Source organism: Rhinolophus ferrumequinum, chromosome 18 (assembly GCF_004115265.2).
Source record: "Rhinolophus ferrumequinum isolate MPI-CBG mRhiFer1 chromosome 18, mRhiFer1_v1.p, whole genome shotgun sequence".
NCBI classification, from domain to species: domain Eukaryota; kingdom Metazoa; phylum Chordata; class Mammalia; order Chiroptera; family Rhinolophidae; genus Rhinolophus; species Rhinolophus ferrumequinum.
The window spans coordinates 53,452,956-53,472,459 of record NC_046301.1 but is presented as its reverse complement, the minus strand read 5'-3'; the positions used below and the strand labels follow the sequence as shown (position 1 = coordinate 53,472,459).

The 19,504-nt window shown below is 36.3% G+C and overlaps 1 pseudogene; it reads left to right on the top strand.

Annotated features, from left to right (window-relative positions):
* The first annotated feature begins 6,549 nt into the window (after positions 1 to 6,549).
* On the top strand, positions 6,550 to 10,699 carry LOC117038501 (uncharacterized; annotated as a pseudogene).
* The last annotated feature ends 8,805 nt before the right edge of the window (positions 10,700 to 19,504 follow it).

The window sequence follows — 19,504 nt, the reverse complement described above, 5'->3', positions numbered from 1 at the left end:
GCATCTTGAAGACTTTTTTTTTTAGCAGTGATTCTTTTCCTCCAAGCTTAACATTTATTTCCTTTTTAAAAATAAATAATTTACAGTTTATTTGACTTAGACATTGGCTATTAAGTTGATCATTTTAACTAAAGTTTGGATCAAGACTTTTAACCAACATTTTAGTGAATCACCTAGTACATTCAAGATGAGGGCTACACACAGAGATACCATCCCTATGTATTTTTAAATGAAATCTAAATGTATATACCTAACCATATAGTAGCCTAAGTATGGTAAATTCTTTAAAGGAGGCATAAAGACATAGGAGCAGGGGAAGAGAAATAATTATGTCCAGGAGACAGCATGAATAGAAAGAATGGAAAACTTTGTATAAGATTACATAAAGGAAAAAAACTTTGCTTGGACTTTGAAGATCAATGGTGATTTTGTCCAATTGAAATATAAGAATAACATATGAGGTCAGACAATTAAGTTCACGAACTTGTTGCAACGATGTTGCTGACCTTTTGTGAAATCAGAGGGATTATTCATTATGAATTTGCACCAACTGGACAAACAGTTAACCAAGCTTACTATTTGGAAGTGCTGAAAAGTCTGTGAGAAAGTTAGACGACCTGAACTTTTCGCCAACAAGTCATGGCTCTTGCATCACAACAATGCAAAGCTCACAGGGCACTGTCTGTGAGGGAGTTTTTAGCCAATAAACAAATAACTATTGGAACACCCTCCCTATTCACCTGATCTGCCCTCAATGATTTCTTTCTTTACCGGAAGACAAAGGAAATATTGAAAGGAAGACATTTTGATGACATTCAGGACATCAAGGGTAATACGACGACAGCTGTTAATGTCCATTCCAGAAAAAGAGTTCTAAAATTGCTTTGAAGGGTGGACTAGGCACTGGCGTCGGTGCATAGCTTCCCAAGGGGAGTACTTCGAAGGTGACTGTAGTGATATTCAGCGATGAGGCACGTAGCACTTTTTCTAGGATGAGTTCGCGAACTTAATTGTCTGACCTCGTAAACCCCATTCTCAGAGGCATCCAAAGGATGAGGGGACACACTTCTACTCGTAGTCCCAAGTGATAGAAAGATACGTGATAACTAAGCCCCTATGTTAAATTAAATGTAATGAATTAGAGATATTATCTATAACTTTTTTTATTCACAACATAAAATTAGTTCAAAATCTCACTGTGGTTTTCTAGAAGAAATGCAAATCCTTCCATGTTCTGTATATACTTGTTCGCATTTTAAGCAGGTTAGTTCTTTATTACTTCAGCAAAAAAAAAATAAAAGAAAAAAAAAGCAGATATTTTCCAGACACAGAGGCAGCATTTTTGACCTTTAGAATAAAATCAGGAGATATGATTAATCCTATCATAGCTTGAAAAAACAAGTAAATCTCCTCAATGTGGACAGCCTGCTGCTTTCAGTTCCCTTTGCATCATAAATCATCCTAGGAAATTCTAAGCCTCGCTCAGGTATTTCTAAAAACATTTTTGTGAAGGCACTTGCATGGTGTTAAAAAAAAACAAAACTATTTTGACTTGACTGAATCAGTGAACTGGGATTATCTTAATGAGGGAAAAAACTGTCATCAGAGAAGACAATTTAGAAGATTAATTCTATTCTACTAATTATAGAATATATTCTTATGCCAGTGGATCTTTTTATTAGAACACAGGAAAAGAAAACTAAACTTTCAGCAATACATTTATGTCTATAGTATGAATGCATATTATATATAATTATAATATAAATATAAATGTCTATAATATAAAGTACAAAAATATCACTGCTACAGAAGACGTATCACGAAAGGGAGGGAAGTGGATTAAAATCACTTTATCATTTCAAATGGGATCGTCACCCTTCAGTGTGAAGCAATTAAAACATCTTTTCACAAAAGTTCATCAATATTTACCATGATGGTTATTGTTTGAATTAGATTAATTGAGGTGACAATGGTTAGTAAAATTATATAGGTTTTAAGTGTATAATTTTATAACACATCATCTATAATCACATTGTGTTCACCACTCAAAGTCAATTCTCTATCTGTCACCATATATTTGACCCCCTTTACCCTCTTTTACCATTCCTCCTACCCCTTTACCCTCTGGTGACCACTAAACTGTTGTCTGTATGGAGAAAACTCCATACTGTTTTTCATAGTGGCTGTACCACTTTACATTCTCACCAGCACTGTGTGAGGTTTTCTTTTTTCCCCACAGGCTCTCCTAAAACTATTACTTATCTTGTTGATAATAGCCATTCTAACAGGTATAAGGTGGTGTCTCATTGTGGTTTTGGTTTGCATTTCCCTAGGAGCTAGGTAGGAAAGTTGAGCATCTTTTCATATAACTGTTAGCCATTTGTATGTTTTTTGGAAGAAGTATCTGTTCAGGTTCTTTGCCTATTTTTTAATTCAATTGTTTGTTTTTTGTTGTTGAGTTGTACGAGTTTTGCATATTAGCCCCTTATCAGAGGTGTTGTTTGCAAATGTCTTCTCCCATTGGGTTGTTTGCCTCTTTATTTTGATTGATGGTTTCTTTTGCTGTGAAGAAGTGTTTTAGTTTGATATAGTCTCATTTATTTATTTTAGCTTTTACTTCCCTTGCGGACAAATTCATAAAATCCTCTCTGAACCCAAGGTCCATAAGTTTAGTACCTATGATTTCTTCTATGTAATTTGTTGTTTCAGGTCTTATATTTAAGTCTTTGACCGATTTTGACTTAATTTTGGTCTATGGTGACAACAATCATTTCATTCTTTTTATGTGGCTTTCCAATTTTCCCAGCTCCACTTATTGAAGAGGCTTTCTTTTCTCCATTATATGTTTTTAGCTCCTTTGTTGAAAAGGAGTTTATTTGCCCATATATATGTGAGTTTATTTCTGGGTTCTCAATTCTGTTCCATTGGTCAGGGTGTCTGTTTTTCTGCCAATACCATGCTGTTTTGATTATTGTCACTTTGTAGTATCATTTGAAGTCAGGGAGTATGACACCTCTTGCCCTGTTCTTTTTCCTCTCAGGATTGCTTTGGGTATTTGGGATCTTTTTGATTCCATACAAATCTGATGACTTTTTGTTCTATTTCTTTAAAAAAAAAAACCCATCAGAATTTTGATGGGGATTGCATTAAACCTATACCACACTTTGGGTAATATGGCCATTTTAACTATGTCGATTCTTCTAATCCATGAATATGAATTTCTTTGTGTCTTCTTTAATTTCTTTTAGTACTGGCCTGTAGTTTTCAGTGCATAGGTCCATTACATCCTTTGTTAAGTTTATTCCTACGTATTTTATCCTTTTTGTTGCAATTGCAAAAGGAATTTTTTTTTCATTTCTTGTTCTGAAATTTCATTTTTAGTATGTAGGAACACAATGGATTTTTGAATATTGATTTTGTACCCTGCTAATTTACTGTATTTGCTTATTGTTTGTAATCGTTTATTGGTAGAGTCTTTAAGATTTTCTATATAAACATTCATGTCATCTGCCAAAAGTGACAGTTTGACTTCTTCATTATCAATTTGGATGCCTTTTATTTCTTTCTCTTCCTGATTGCTCTGTCTAGGACTTCAATACTACCATGTTTCCCTGAAAATAAGACCTACCCCAAAAATAAGCCCCAGTTAAGATCGTCAGCCAGACAGAAGCATTTAGTACGTTATGACGATGTTCCAGAAGAAGATGACATGACTGTATTTGAATAATTGTAGATGGTTGTACATGAAAAAATAAGACATCCCCTGAAAATATGCCATAATGCATCTTTTGGAGCAAAAATTAATATAAGACACGGTCTTATTTTTGGGGAAACATGGTATGTTAAATAACAGTGGTGAGATGGGGTACCCTTGTGTTGTTCCTGATCTTAGAGGAAAAGCTTTCAGTTTTTCACCATTAAGTATTATATTAGCTGACAGTTTGTTGTATATGGCCTTTATTTGTTGTGGTACTTTCCTTCTATACCTATTTTATTAAGTGTTTTAATCATAAATGGATGCTGTATCTTGTTAAATGCTTTTTCTGCATCTATTGATATGATCATATAATTTTTATCCTTTATTTTGTTTAGTGGTATATCACATTGATCCATTTGCATATGCTGAACCATCCTTGCACCCATGAAATGAACCCACTTGATAGTGACATATAATCTTTTTAATGTATTATCATGTCAAATTTGCTAGTATTTTGTTTAGGATTTTTGCATCTGTATTCATCAGAGATATTGGTCGATAGTTTTCTTTTCTGTATTCCCTTTACCAGGTTTTGGTATCAGGGTAATGTTGGCCTCATAAAATGAGTTAGGGAGTATTGTCTCTTCTTCAATTTTTTTGGAATAGTTTGAGAAGGTTATATATTAAATCTTTGACAGAATTAACTAGTGAAGCCATCTAGTCCTGGACTGTCGCTTTTCAGGGGTTTTTGATGATTGTTTCCATTTCCTTACTGTTGATTGGTCTATTTAGATTTTTCAGTTCTCTGTGATTCAGTCTAGGGAGGTTATATATTTCGAAGAACTTGTTCACTTATTCTTGGTTATTGAATTGTTATGGTTATTTTATGCATCAACTTGACTGGGTCATGGGATGAACAGATATCTAGTTAAACATTATTCTGGCTGTATCTGTGAGTCTGTTTCCAGAATAGATTAGCATTTAAACTGGTGGCCTGAGTAAAGCAGGTTTTCCACCCCAATGTGGGTGCATATCATCCATTAAGGAAGACATAGTCAGAATTCTCTCTTTCCACCTGACTGTGTGAACTTGGACATCAGTATACTCCTGGTCTTGGACTGGGATTTATACCATTGGCATTCCTGCCTTTGGACTTGGACTGGAACTCACACCATTGACTCTCCAGTTTTCAGGCCCTTGGGCTAAAACTTGAACTCACACCATCTCATACCAGTCCTCCTGGTTGTCAGGCTGTTGAATTTAGATTAGAACTACACCACCATCTTTCCTGGGTCTCTAGCTTGTAGATGCCCCCGCCTCCATAATCACATGAATCAATCTCCTATTGCTTCTGTTTCTCTACAAACCCTGACTAATGTAGATTTTTGTACTGCGAGTGGTTCAAGAGGAACAGAATTTTAAGGATAGGTTTCTGAATTGGTTCTGGAATTCCTGTAATTGGCTCTCTAATCTGGCTCTCCAGTGTGATTATATTTAAAGATGACAATGAGTATAAAGAGGGCTCTGGTATCCATCGCATGATCTGGTAATGGAGATATGCAAAATATCTATGTTGCATACGCCTCATCAACCAATTACAAGAAGTAAGACGCTGAGGGACTATGCATATCATATTTTCAAACATGTTTGGAAAACTAACAAATATAATAAGGTTGACATCACTGGACAAAGTGGTAAAAAAAAATAGTATCAGCTCAAGAATGCAAATTTCAGTTCAAGCACTGCATAAATGACATAAAATCTTCTACTTGTGCTATTAAGGCAACACAGTAGCAGCAGGGTTGAGATTGCTGAAAATCAAAGGCATAATCTCATTTTGTGATTGGCTAAATTGCAAAGCAAGCTGAACTTCCTGGCTAACAGGGTGTCTACTATTAGAGTGAGAGCATTGGTTAGGAAAGAATGGAATCCAGTAAACTGAGATGGGATTTGTAAGAAGACCTTAATGAAGTTGGGGACCTCGAGCCCCTAAATTCATTTTTTTTAAATTAAAGTTTACGGAGTGACAATGGTTAGTAAAATTACATAGGTTTCAAGTGTACAACTCTATAATACATCATCTATAAGAGCCATTAAATTCTGATGAGTCATTTGCCAGTAGAAGTGACCTCCTCACCCCCATTGGAGGCTTTTAACCCTCCGTTGTCTGAGGAACCAGTGATGCCTCCCCTAAGTCAGTTGCCAGGAAAAACAATGCTGATTCTTCTGAAGACCCACTCCCACCATCTCTCTTTGGTTCTACACATATGATTAAACTCAAATCCCAGCAGGTCCCTAAATATAAGGTATAGTGTGTGACCCATGAGGAAGGGTGTTATATTCCAGAAGAATTACTTGAGTTTTCTAATTCATACAGACAAAAAGCTGCAGAACGTGTGTGAAATAAATACTAAGGGTGTGAGATAATGGTGGGAGAAACATAAAGTTGGAATAGGCCAAATGTATTGATATGAGATTACAAAGCAGAGATTTTGCATTAATGTTACAACTTAAGTTGTGAAAAGGGGCTCTAACAGTTTGGTTAATCAGCTAAAACATGCACCAAATGTTGGCACACAATGAGTCAATTGGAAATTCTGGACCTGCTTTGGTCTAATGTAGAAGAAAGGATTCAAAGGTTTAGAAAAATTGAAGTCATTTTTTGTTGTTGTTGTTATTTAAGACCTAGTCACCTCTACTGGGAGGTTCCAGAACACAAAACTTTACCAACACTGTAAGAAATAAATTTGTGAGGGGGGCCCTGGCATCCTGAAAAAGTCTGTGATTGGCTTCTCTGTAGGCCTGATCTTATGGTGGGAACTACAGTCACTGAATTGTGAAACCTAAATGCAATGGGAGTAATTGACTCTCAGGGTGATATGAGCCAAGTGGTGGCACTCAACTGCCAAAGGCAAGGTGAGCACACTTACTCTAGTGAACATGAGAGTCAAAGCAGCAATCAAATAGTCTTATTTTCACAGACTTATGGCACTGACCACTTGATCATGGTGTTCCTAGATGTGAAATAATCAGAAAGCCTACAAAAGTCTTACTTGATCAGTGCAAGCAGAAAAGTTCTAGGTCAAGTGAACAAATCTAACCTGAATCATAAATACAGTGATTCATATCTTATCAATCAATTCGCACACTTGAGCCAGTTTACAGAACCAGAATCTCTTGAATGAAGAGGAAGCCAGTTCCCCTTGAAGAGGACCCCAGTGTGCTATTAAATTTATACTGTTAATTCTTGCCTCAGCTTTCCCTAAAGGTAATTATAATCCTCTATGAGGAAGAAGTAGTCAGACACTTCAGGGACTACTAAATACGGGTTCTGAACTGACATTAATTCCAAGAGACTCAAAATGTCACTGAGGCCCACTATTCAGAAAAGGGGCTTATGAAGGTCAGGTGATCAATGGAATTTTAACTCAGGTCTATCTCAGAGAGGGCTTAATGGGTGCTTGAACCCATCGGTGGTTATTTCCCTTTTCCAGAATGCATAAATGGAATAGATATACTCAGCAACGGCTGAATCCCCACGTTGGTTCCCTGAACAATGGTAGGAAAGCTATCATTGTGGGAAAGTCCAAATGGAAGCCACCAGAACCGCATCTATCCAGGAATGTAGTAAACCAAATGATAAACCACATTTCTGGAGAGAATGCAAACATTAGTGCTACCATTATAGACTTGAAGGAGGCAGGGGTGGTGACTCCCACCACACCCTCATTTAAGTCACCTATTTCACTTGTATAAAAGTCAGACGGATCTTAGAGAATGACAGTGGATTATCATAAGCTTAATCAGGTGGTGATTCCAAGTGTAGTTGCTGTACCAGATATGGTTTCAATGCGTGAGCAAATTAGCACATTCACTGGTATCTGGTATGTAGCTATTTACCTGACAAATGCTTCTCTTCTCCAGACCAAAAGAAGCTCTTTGCTTTCACCTGGCAAAGCCAGCAATATACTTTCATTGCCCAGGAGTATATCACCTCTCCAGGCTTGTGTCCTAATTTACTCTGTAGGGAACTTGATGGCTTTGCCCTTCCACAAAATATCATAATGGCTCACACTGACGACATTTTGCTGACTGCACTTAGTGGGCAAGAAGTAACAACTACTTCAGACTTATTGGTAAGATAGATGAATGTCAGAAGGTGGGAAATAATATACCTGATAAAAATTCATGGAACTTCTGTCATAGTGAAATTTCTAGGACTCCCCAAGATGTAGGACATGTCAAAATATCTCTTGTAAGGTAAGTTGTTGCATCTGGTTCTTCATATAACCAAAAATGAAAACAAAGCAAAAAAGGCACAATGCCTAATGGTCACTTAGACTGTTAAAAATAACATATCCCTCACTTGGATATTTTACTCTGACCTATTTATTGAGCAACCCAAAAAGCTGCTAGTTTTTCCTGCACAACAAAGCAAACCATCAACAAAATGAAAATATAACCTAATGAACGGGAGAAAATATTTGTAAATCATATTCTGATAAAGGATTAATATCCAAAATATATAAAATATGCATACAACTCAATAGCAAAAAAAAAAAATTCTGATTAAATAATGGTCAGAGAATCTGCATAGATATTTTCTCAAAGAAAACATACAGATGGGTCTACTCAGGCTCAATCACATCCATTTGATGATGGAGTGTTGCTATATATACCCAACTTTATGGTATGAAACAGTGCTCAACATCATTAATCATCCCAGAAATGCAATTCCAAATCACAAAGAGAGATCACCTAATACCTGTTAGAATGGCTATTAGCAAAAAAAACCCAAAAAACAAAGAACCACAATAAAAAAAAAATCCACAAGAAATAACAAGTATTGGCAAGATGTGGAGAAAGGGAACCATTTTGCATTGTTGGCAAAATATAAATTGGTACAACCACTACGGAAAACAGTATGGGGTTTCCTCAAAAAATTAAAAATAGAACTATTACATGATCTAGCAATTCTAGATATTTGCCCTTCTGGATATTTATCCAAAGAAAACAAAAAACCTAACTTGAAAAGATATATGCACGTCCACGTTCATTGCAAAATTACTTACAATAACCACAACATGGATACAACCTATGTGTCCATCAATGGATGAATGGATAAAAAAAAAAAAAAAAGTGAGATTACAGAGACACACACACACACACACACACATACACACACACACTCAAAATGGAATATTATTCAGTCACACACATACAAACAAAGCAAATCCAGCCATTTATGAAAATATGAATGGACCTTGAGGGCATTATGCTAAGTAAAATAAGTCAGACAGATACAGGCAAATATTGTATGACCTCCCTTATATGTGGGGGTTGGAGGTGAAACGTGTAAAGGGGGTCAAAAGGTACAAAGGTCCAGTTATAAATTAAATAAGTCATGAGGATATAATGTATAGCATGGTAACTGTAGTTAATAATACTGTATGGCATATTTGAAAGTTGCTAAGTGAATATATTTTAAATGTTCTTATCACAAGAAAAAAAATTATGTAACTATGTGTGCTGACGTATGTTAACTAGACTCACTGTGGTGATCATTTCCCAACATATATAAATATTGAATTATTATGTTGTCTGCTTAAAGCTAATGCTACTGTGTTTCCCTGAAAATAAGACCTAACTGGAAAATAGGCAGTAGCATGATTTTTCCCCTGAACATAAGCCCTAATGTGTCTTTTGGAGCAAAAATTAATATAAGACCCAGTCTTATTTTCAGGGAAACACAGTATATGCCATTCATTTCTCTTCAAAAAAAAAAAGAAAGAAAGCTGCTGGTTTTAAGTGGGGCCTAGAACAAGAGGAGAGTTCACAAAAGGTCCAGGCTGCTGTGCAAGCTGCTCTTCCACTGGGGCCACATGGTCCAGCAAATCCAATGGTGCTTGAAGCATCACTTGCACAGAAGGATGTTTGGAACTTGGGGCAGGAAGTGTATGTGAATCACAGCACAGGTCCTTAAGGATTTTGGAGCAAACCCCTGGTATCCTCCAGGAATAACCACTCTCCTTTTGAGAAACAGATATTGGTCTGATACTTGGCCATTATAGGAGACTGAACACTTAACCACAGGCCACATTACCATGCAATGTAAACTGTTCATCATTAACTGGGGATAATCTGACTCACCAAGCCATAAAATTGGGTACATATAGCAATACTCCATCATCAAGTGGATGTGATCAGTCCTGAGCAGACTCTGAAAGCACAAATAAGTTACATAAAAAAGTGTCCCAAATGCCCATGGTCCCCATTCCTGCCACACTACCTTCTCTCCCCCAGCCTGTACCTATGGCCTCACAGGGAGTTCCTTATGATCAGTTGACAGAGGTTTGGTTTACAGATAGTTCTACACGACATGCAGGCATCACCAGAAAGTGGACAGTTGCAGCAGTACAGCCCGTTTCTGGGACATCCCTGAAGGACCGTGGTGAAGGGAAATCTTCCCAGTGGGTAGAACTTCAAGCAGTGCACCTCGTAGCTCACTTATCTTGGAAGGAAACAAGGCCAGATGTATGATTACATACTGATTCGTGGGCAGAGGCCTACGGTTTGGCTGGATGGGCAAGGGCTTGGAAGATACATGTTTGAAAGTTAGGGAAAAGGTATGGGCAAAAAAAAACATGAAGATATTTGCGTCCCATGTGAATCCTTACTAAAAGATGACCTCAGCGGAGGAAGAATTTAACAATCAAGTAGATAGGGTGACCCTTTATGTGGATATCAGCCAGCCTCTTTTTTCCAGCCACTCATCACCCAGTGGGTTCATGAACAAAGTGACCATGGTGGCAGGGAAGAAGTTTGTGCATGAACTCAGCAACATGGACCTCTACTCACAAAGCCAACTTAGGTATAGCCAATATTAAATGTCCCATCTGCCGGTAACAGAGACCAACACTGAGTCATTGATAGGGCACCATTCCCCAGGATGAACAGCCAGCTACACGGTGGCAGACTTATTACACTAGACTGCTTCTATAATATATAGAAGGGGAAACATTTTGTTCTTACTGGAATAGACCTATGCTTCGGATTCAGGCTTGCCTTCCCTGCATACAGTGCTTTTGCCAAAACTGCCATCCATAAGTGGGAGAAACTACTTGCATATCACACATCTGGGGTTAACATCAAAAAATATATAAGGAATTAATATAACTTAATAATAAAAAATAATAATAATCTGATTCACAAATAGGCAAAGGACATAAGAAAAGATGAAATACTGCCACTTGAGACAACATGGATGGATCTTGAGATTATTCTAAGAGAAATGGGTCAGACAGAAAGAGTCAAGAACTGTATAGTATAACTTCACTCATATGTGGGATATAAAACTGAAAGCAACAAAGGAACAAGATGAACAAATAGAGAAACAAAAACTCATAGACACAGATAACAGTTTAGTGGTTACCAGAGGATAAGGGGGTAGGAAGGATTGTAGAAAAGGGTAAAGAGGGTTAAATATATGGTGATGGAAGGAGAACTGACTCTGGATGGTGAATACACAATGTAATATATAGATGATATAATATAGAATTGTACACTTGAAACCTATGGAATTTTACTAACCGTTGTCACCCCAATAAATTTAATTTAAAAGAAATAGGCAGAGAACCTGAAAACATACGTTTTTAAAAAACAAACAAACATTACACCTAAGGAAACTGGAAAAAGAACAGCAAAACAAGCCCAAATGGAGTACAAGGAAGGAAATAAGAAAGATCAGAGCAGAAATAAATGAAATAGAGACCAAAAAAAAAAAACACAAAAAACAAAAGATCAATGAAACCAATAGCTGTTTTTTTGAAAAGATAAGCAAAGTCAACAAACCCTCAGCCAGACTCACCAAGAAAAAGAGAGGACCCAAATTAATAAAACCAGAAATGAAAGTGGAGAAGTAATAACAGATACCACAGAAATACAGAAAATTTTAAGAAAATACTATGAGGAACTATATGCCAACAAATTAGACAATCTGGAAGAATTGGATAAATTTCTAGAAGCATACAATCTTCCAAGACTGAATCAAGAAGAAACAGAAACTCTGAACAGACAGCTTACTACCAAAGAAATTGAATCAGTAATCAACAAGCTTTCAACAAACAAAAGTCCTGGACCAGATGGTTCCACAGGTAAATTTTACAACATATTCAAAAAAGAATTAACACTTCTTACCCTCAAACTATTCCAAAAATTCCAGAAGGAGGGAAGGCTCCCAAACACCTTTTACCAGGCCACTATTACTCTGGTCCCAAAATCAGACAAAGACATTACAAAAAAAAGAAAACTACAGGTTGACATCCCTAGTGAAATAGACGCAAAAATTCTCAACAAAATACTAGCAAACCAGATTCAGCAACACATTAAAAAGATCATACACCACGATCAAGTGGGATTCATTCCTGGTAATGCAAGGTTGGTTCAATATACACACATCAATTAACATGATACACCACATTAGCAAAATGAAAAATAAAAATCATATGATCATATCAATAGATGCAGAAAAAGCATTTGACAAAATCCAGCAGCAATTTATGATAAAAACTCTTAGCAAAGAGGTAATAGAGGGATCATATCTTAACATAATAAAGGCCATATATGATAAACCCACAGCTAACATCTTACTCAATGGGGAAAGGCTAAAACCTTTCCCCTTAAGATCAGGAACAAGACAAGCCTGACCATTTTCACCACGTTTATTCAACATAGTTCTGGAAGTTCTAGCCACAGCAATCAGACAAGAAAAAGAAATAAAAGGCATCCAAATTGGTAAGGAGGAAGTAAAATTGCCATTATAGGCAGATGACATGATACTATATAGAGAGAACCCCAAAGACTCCACCAAAAATCTATCAGAACTAATAAATGAATTTAGTAAAATAGCAGGATACAAAATTAATATTCAGAAATTAGTTGCATTTGTATACACCAATAATAAACTATCAGAAGGAGAAATCAAGAAATCAATCCCATTTACACTTGCTTCAAAAACAATAAAATACCTAGGACTAAATTTAACCAAAGAAGTACAAGACCTGTACTCAGAAAATTATAAGACACTGAAGAGAGAAATCAACGATGATACAAATAAATGGAAAGACATACCATGTTCATGGACAGGAAGAATTAATATAGTTAAAATGTCAATACTACCTAAAGCAATATATAGATTCAACGCAATTCCTATCAAACTACCAATGACATTTTCCTCAGAAATAGAACATATAATTGTAAAATTTGTATAGAACCATAAAAGACCCCGAATATACACGGCAATCTTGAGAAATAAAAACAAAATGAGAAGTATCATGCTACCTGACATCAAATCATACTACAAGGCTATAATAATCAAAACAGTATGTATGGTACTGGCATAAAAACCAACACATAGATCAATGGAACAGAATAGAGAGCCAAGAAATAAATCCATTCATACATGGTCATTTAACCTATGACAGTGGAAGCAAGAATTTACGTTGAGGAAAAGACAGTCTATTTAATAAATGGTGCTGGGAAAATTGGACTGACACATGCAAAAAAAATTAAATTGAACCACCTCCTTACATTATATATGAGAACAAATTCAAAATGGATTAAAGACTTAAATTCAAGACCCAAAACCATAAAACTCCTAGAAGAAAATATAGGGAGTAAATTTGCTGACATTACCCCGAGCAATGTTTTCACTGATATATCCTGAGGCAAGGGAAGTAGAAAAAAAATATATATAAACTATGGGACTACATCAAACTTAAAAGTTTTTTCACAGGAAACAAAACCTTCAATAAAACAAAAAGGGAGCCTACTGAATGGGAGAAGATATTTGTCAATGATACATCTGATAAGGGGTTAATATCCAAAATTTATAAAACACTCATTCAACTCAACACCAAAAAAAAAAAACAACCCAATTAAAAATTGGGCAGAGGACATGAAGAGACATTTCTCTAAAGTGGATATACGGATGGCCAACAGACATATGAAAAAATGCTCAACCTCACTAATCATTAGAGAAATACAAATAAAAAGCACAATTAGATATCATCTCACTCCGATCAGAATGGCTGTCATCAATAAATCAACAAACAAGTGCTGGCGAGGATGTGGAGAAAAGGGAACCCTGGTGCACTGTTGGTGGGATTGCAGATTGGTGCAGCCACTATGGAAATCAGTATAGAGGTATCTCAAGAAAGTGGAAATGGAAGTACCTCATGACTCAGAAATTCCACTGTTAGGTATCTATCCAGAGAAAGCCAAGGTGTTAATTTGAAAAAATATATGCATCCCTATGTTTATCACAGCACTATTTACAATAGCCAAGACTGGGAAACAACCGAAATGCCCATCGGTAGATGACTGGATTAAAAACTGTGGTACATTTATACACTGGAATATTACTTGGCCATAAAGAATAATGACATCTTACCATTTGCAACGATATAGATGGACCTAGAGAACATTACGCTAACTGAAATAAGTCAGTCGAAGAAAGACAAATACCATATGATCTCACTTATATGTGGAATCTAAAGAATAGAATAAATGAGCAAAGTAAATAGAAAGAGTCTCAGAAATATAGAGGAAAAACTGATGCTTGCTAAATGGAAGGGGGGTGGGTAGGAGGGAGAGGGGGAAGGGATTAGACAGCATAAATTGGTAACTACAATATTGCCAAGGGGAAATGAAGGATAGTTTGGGGAATATAATCAATAATGTTGTAAAGATTTGGTAGGATATCAGAAGGGCATATGTCTTATTAGGGAGACCACTTCGTGGAGGAGGTAGATGCTTGACCACTGCACTGTACACCTGAAACTGAAGCTGAATAATTTTGTATGTCAACTATAATGTAATATAAACATGTATAATCACGGGATGTGGAGTATAGCATAGGGAATAGTCGATGAAATTGTAATAGAGACATACAATGCCTGAGGGGCAATAGGTTGGAGGAGGGGGGTTATCACTTTCTGAGTGGTGAAATGTCTGCCTATCACATTGTTTTGTACACCTGAAACTAATAATAATAATAAAAAAGGATTGACACAAGGATAATGACTAATACATAAAACAAACAAACAGTTAAGTGGTCAAAAGGAACATCAAGTTGTGCTCAACACCACGAATCTTTAGGGAAATGGCAATCAAAACCACAATGAGAAATTATCTCACACCTGTTAGAAGGGTTATTATCAAAAACAAATGCTGGTAAGGATGTGGAGAAAAGAGAACACTTGTGCACTGTTGATGGAAATATAAATTGGTATAGCCACTATGGAAAACAATATAGAGATTTTTCACAAATTAGAAATAGGCCGGCCTTGTGGCTCAGGCGGTTGGAGCTCCATGCTCCTAACTCTGAAGGCTGCTGGTTCGATTCCCGTATGGGCCACTGGGCTCCCAACCACAAGTTTGCCGGTTCAATTCCTCGAATCCCATAAGGGATGGTGGGCTCCGCCCTCTGCAACTAAGATTGAACACAACATCTTGAGCTGAGCTGCCACTGAGATCCCGGATGGCTCAGTTGGTTGGAGTGCATCCTCTCAACCACAAGGTTGCCGGATCGACTCCCACAAGGGATGGTGGGCTGTGCCCCCTGCAACTAGAAACAGCAACTGGACCTGGAGCTGAGCTGCGCCCTCCACAACTAAGATTGAAAGGACAACAACTTGACTTGGAAAAAAGGTCTGGAAGTACACACTGTTCCCCAATAAAGTCCTGTTCCCCATCCCCAATAAAATCTTTAAAAAAAAAAATTAGAAATAGAACTACCATATGATCCAGCAATTCCACTTATGGTTATACGTGTGAAGGAAATGAAATCACTATCTCAAAGAGATACCTACATCCAATGTTTATTTTCTCATTATTTACAATAGCCAGACAAGGAAGCAACTAATTGTCCATCAATGGATGAATAGAAAAAGAAGATTATATATGCACGCACGCACACACACACACACACACACACACACACACACACACACAATGGAATAGTATTCAACCATAAAAAAGGAAATACTGCCATTTGTGACAATATAGATAGACCTTGAGGACATTATGCTAAGTGAAATAAATCAGACAGACAAAGACAACTACAGTATCATGTCATTTATATGTGGAATCTTAATAAAAAACTCACAGAAACAAAGTGTAGATTAGTGTTCACTAGGGGCATAGTAGGGGAGGGAAAGGATGGGTGAAGATGGCCAAAGGGTAGAAACTTTCAGGTATAAGATGAGTAAGTCTGGGGAATATAACGTATAGCATGGTGTCTATAGTTAACACTACTGTGTTGTATATTTGAAAGTTGCCAAGAGAGTAGATCTTTCAAGTTCTCACCATAAAAATTAATAAATACATACATACATACATACTCTTACTATACATTTACCTTTGATAGAAATTAGTATATTAGTGTTTAAACAATGTTCAAGTTTACCAAAATCTCATCTCTTTAGTTCTATGTGGATATTAGGAAAACAAATGATATTAGATATCTAGTACTAATGATTGCATGGCACAGATGTACTGCCTAAAAATATATATATATATTCTTTTACAATAGACTTCTTTTTCTATCTATCTTTTCTTTTCTTTCTTTTTTTTTTTTGGAGTTAACTAATATTTCCTTTATGGATGAGTTTCTTAGATCTCTAGAACTTCAATTATTTAAGTAGAGCATGTTTTCATCTCTACTTAAGGTATCTTTCTAAATGTACCCAAGAACATAAATGAGCTCTGTGCCTGAATTATCTAAATTATCTAACTTTATCCACATTATAAACATATTCCTAATTTGGCACATGCCAGCCTAGATAGAGAGGTTATTATTCAAAGTCTATTTAAAATAGGAAAAGCATATGCCAAGTTTTGAGAAAAAAAATATATAAAGAGTATTTTAGGATAACTGTGAGAAAGACTGGATTATGTCACTCTGGTTGCAGAGGAAGAATTCAAACCTAAAGGGTAAAAAACAACTTTGCCATATTTATCAGACATATTTTAATTGCATTTACAGAAATTCTCATGAACTAACTCAGTTTCATACAAAGGATTTATTGGCACCAATCTTTGTCAACGGCAATGGTATACCTGGGCCACAGGGTGACTGGATCAAAGGACTTAAAAATTTCCAAGATCCACTCTTTCCACTTCTTGCTCTAGGTTCTTTGCATGCCACCACTGTGTTTAGTCAATCTGTTTTCTTCCACTGACTTGGAAGAAAAGAAAAAAAATCTTAATATTGCTAATTTTCATTTCTGAAAAAATATGTTTTTTGCCTAATGTTAATTCTAAAAATCCCCAGGAAGTGTTATTATTGGCACAAATTAAATAAATTGCTCATTTTGGACAAATAATAGTAGTCAGGAAGATGAATTACCATAATGGAGCCAACTTAGGTCAGAAACTACATCCTACCAATCACTGTAGCTTTTGTAGGCTCTACCAGAATCACATGATCGAAGTGACAACAGTAATATACTCAAGGACTAAAGCGAAGAGTGTGAGCAAAAAAATCATTAGGTATCCACTATATTGTCTTCAGAAGATAAAACTAAGTTGTCACGTAACAGAAAACACTTAACTTTTATTATAGATTGAACACTTAAGCTGTCAATTCGTTTTCCAATATAAATTTATGTTGGACACAACTTAGAAAATAATATGTTAGGAATGGGAATAAAGTAACCATATCCAGGGTGCAAAGGCGAATTAGAACTATGCCATTAAAGTGCTGAATTGCTTGTATTCAATGAAATAATTGCCATTTTCTCAAGACATCCAATTCAGCAGTTCACAACGCTCTGCTGCACCTGCTGTTTATGAGACTAATTATGAGTGCAGTGCAGAAACCACCACCAACAAATATAACACTTCAGGATATATCAAAAAAAGACTAACATAATGAAAGGATTTACTTCAAAAAAAACAAACAAAAAAAAAAACAAAAAAACGAAGTGCTTATAAATAAAAAAGACCAAGGTAATGGTATCTAAAATGGCACAGTAATTTCCCCTGAATTATGTTCTAAAAAATAAATAACACTTGAAAAGAAACATAGCATTGCCTGCAGAGTTTGAAATTGCTGCCTCCAACAACATTATTTCCTGTTGATATCAATTTGCCTCAGGGACAAGATGTCTAACCAGCAGTCCATCCCCAACCGGTTACCAACATTGTCTGCTGATGACCACGTCTCTGTACACATGAGCTGATTTTTGTGAGGAGGCTTTGTTCCATAGCCCAGGGACTGCATTCTACTGACCGAAAATGGGATTGTCAGTAAATTGGCAAGTATTCAACATTGCGCTCTTGTACCTAAGCTGACACTGTTGGTGCTGCTTCCGACTATTTTAATATTCCTCACATGGCCCACCTTGTTAAATACTTAAACTAGGAGTGACCAATGTCTAGAGATCATAACTGATGATTGTGGGTGCAGTATTTTTTACATAGCAGATTCTGGGCTTAGCCACATTCACTGACCCTCAGGAACAGCAGAAGCACTATTGACTCATGTTTTTTGGATGCTCTGACCATCCCATACCATCTACTAGAGGACGATCTTCCAGACAATAGTGAATGTGAGTTCTTCATCTTTTCATCCCCTAGCATAGATCTTACTAAAGAGTAAGCATGTGATAAAGGTTTGTTGATTAAATAAATAAATGAATGGCACTTCTAACTAGGAAAAAGTAACTCCACTAGAGGTTCAGAGGATAGGCTTCTACACTAAAATGACAGCTCTGTCCATCTATAGGATTACATGTTTATTACAAAAACAGAGTAATGACAGATGCTACTTATTATTTGTTAGTTTATTGCCTTGTCAATTAACAGAAAAACTAAGCAAAGAGCTATTTCTAGAGTCTTGCAAGACAACTGGCTCAGACATCAGTGGCAGCACATAAAGTGGTGAAAAGTCAGCACCCTGAATATACATTGAAAGTACCAACCACAAGATATGCTGATGAACTAGATCTGTGATGTGAGAGAAAACAGAAGAATACACAAACACATTAAATACAGGAATAGACAGAGCGATAGACAGATAAAAGATAGGGATAGAGACCGAGAATTCCGGAAATAAAGTAACAATGCGAAAACAGTCAGTATATTAATTCTACTAAAGTGGTAAGATCACAAGGGTAGATGGGTTAAAGGAACATCTGAGGATTAAATACAACATTCAGAAAGATGACCGAAAAGGAGCTGCCAGTGAGTTAGGAGGAAAAAACAAGTAAAGTAGTACTTCCATCAGAGGAAATAATACATCTTGTTAAATATTGTTTCTAAGTTAAATAAGATGAAGACTAAAAGTTGGTCATTGTTCTTGTCAAGTAGAAGTCATTGATAACTTTATCACTACTGTTTTAGAAGAGAAATGGGGAGGAAAGACTGATTAAAATATCTATTAAAGAGAATGGGAGCAAAGAGGAGGAAACCGTGTTTAAAGTAATACTTGCAATGAGCTTTACTGCAAGAGATTGCAGAACAAGGGGTAGACAAGGATGTAGATATAGATATAAGGGCAAGTGGGAGATCATTTTCACAGGTGGAAAGATTTACAGGATGTTTGTATAATACAACCGAAGGGAGATGGATAAAAGATAAAGGAGGCAGTGGATGTAATTGCAGGAGCAAATTTGCACTGAGCAACTCACAGTGCTTTGGGGAGACTGTCAAATGATTTGCTTGTATTGTCTCATTTATTATTAAAATAACCCCTGAGGTGAATATTCTTATGCTGTTTTCCAGATTAGTAATGGATTAGAGAGG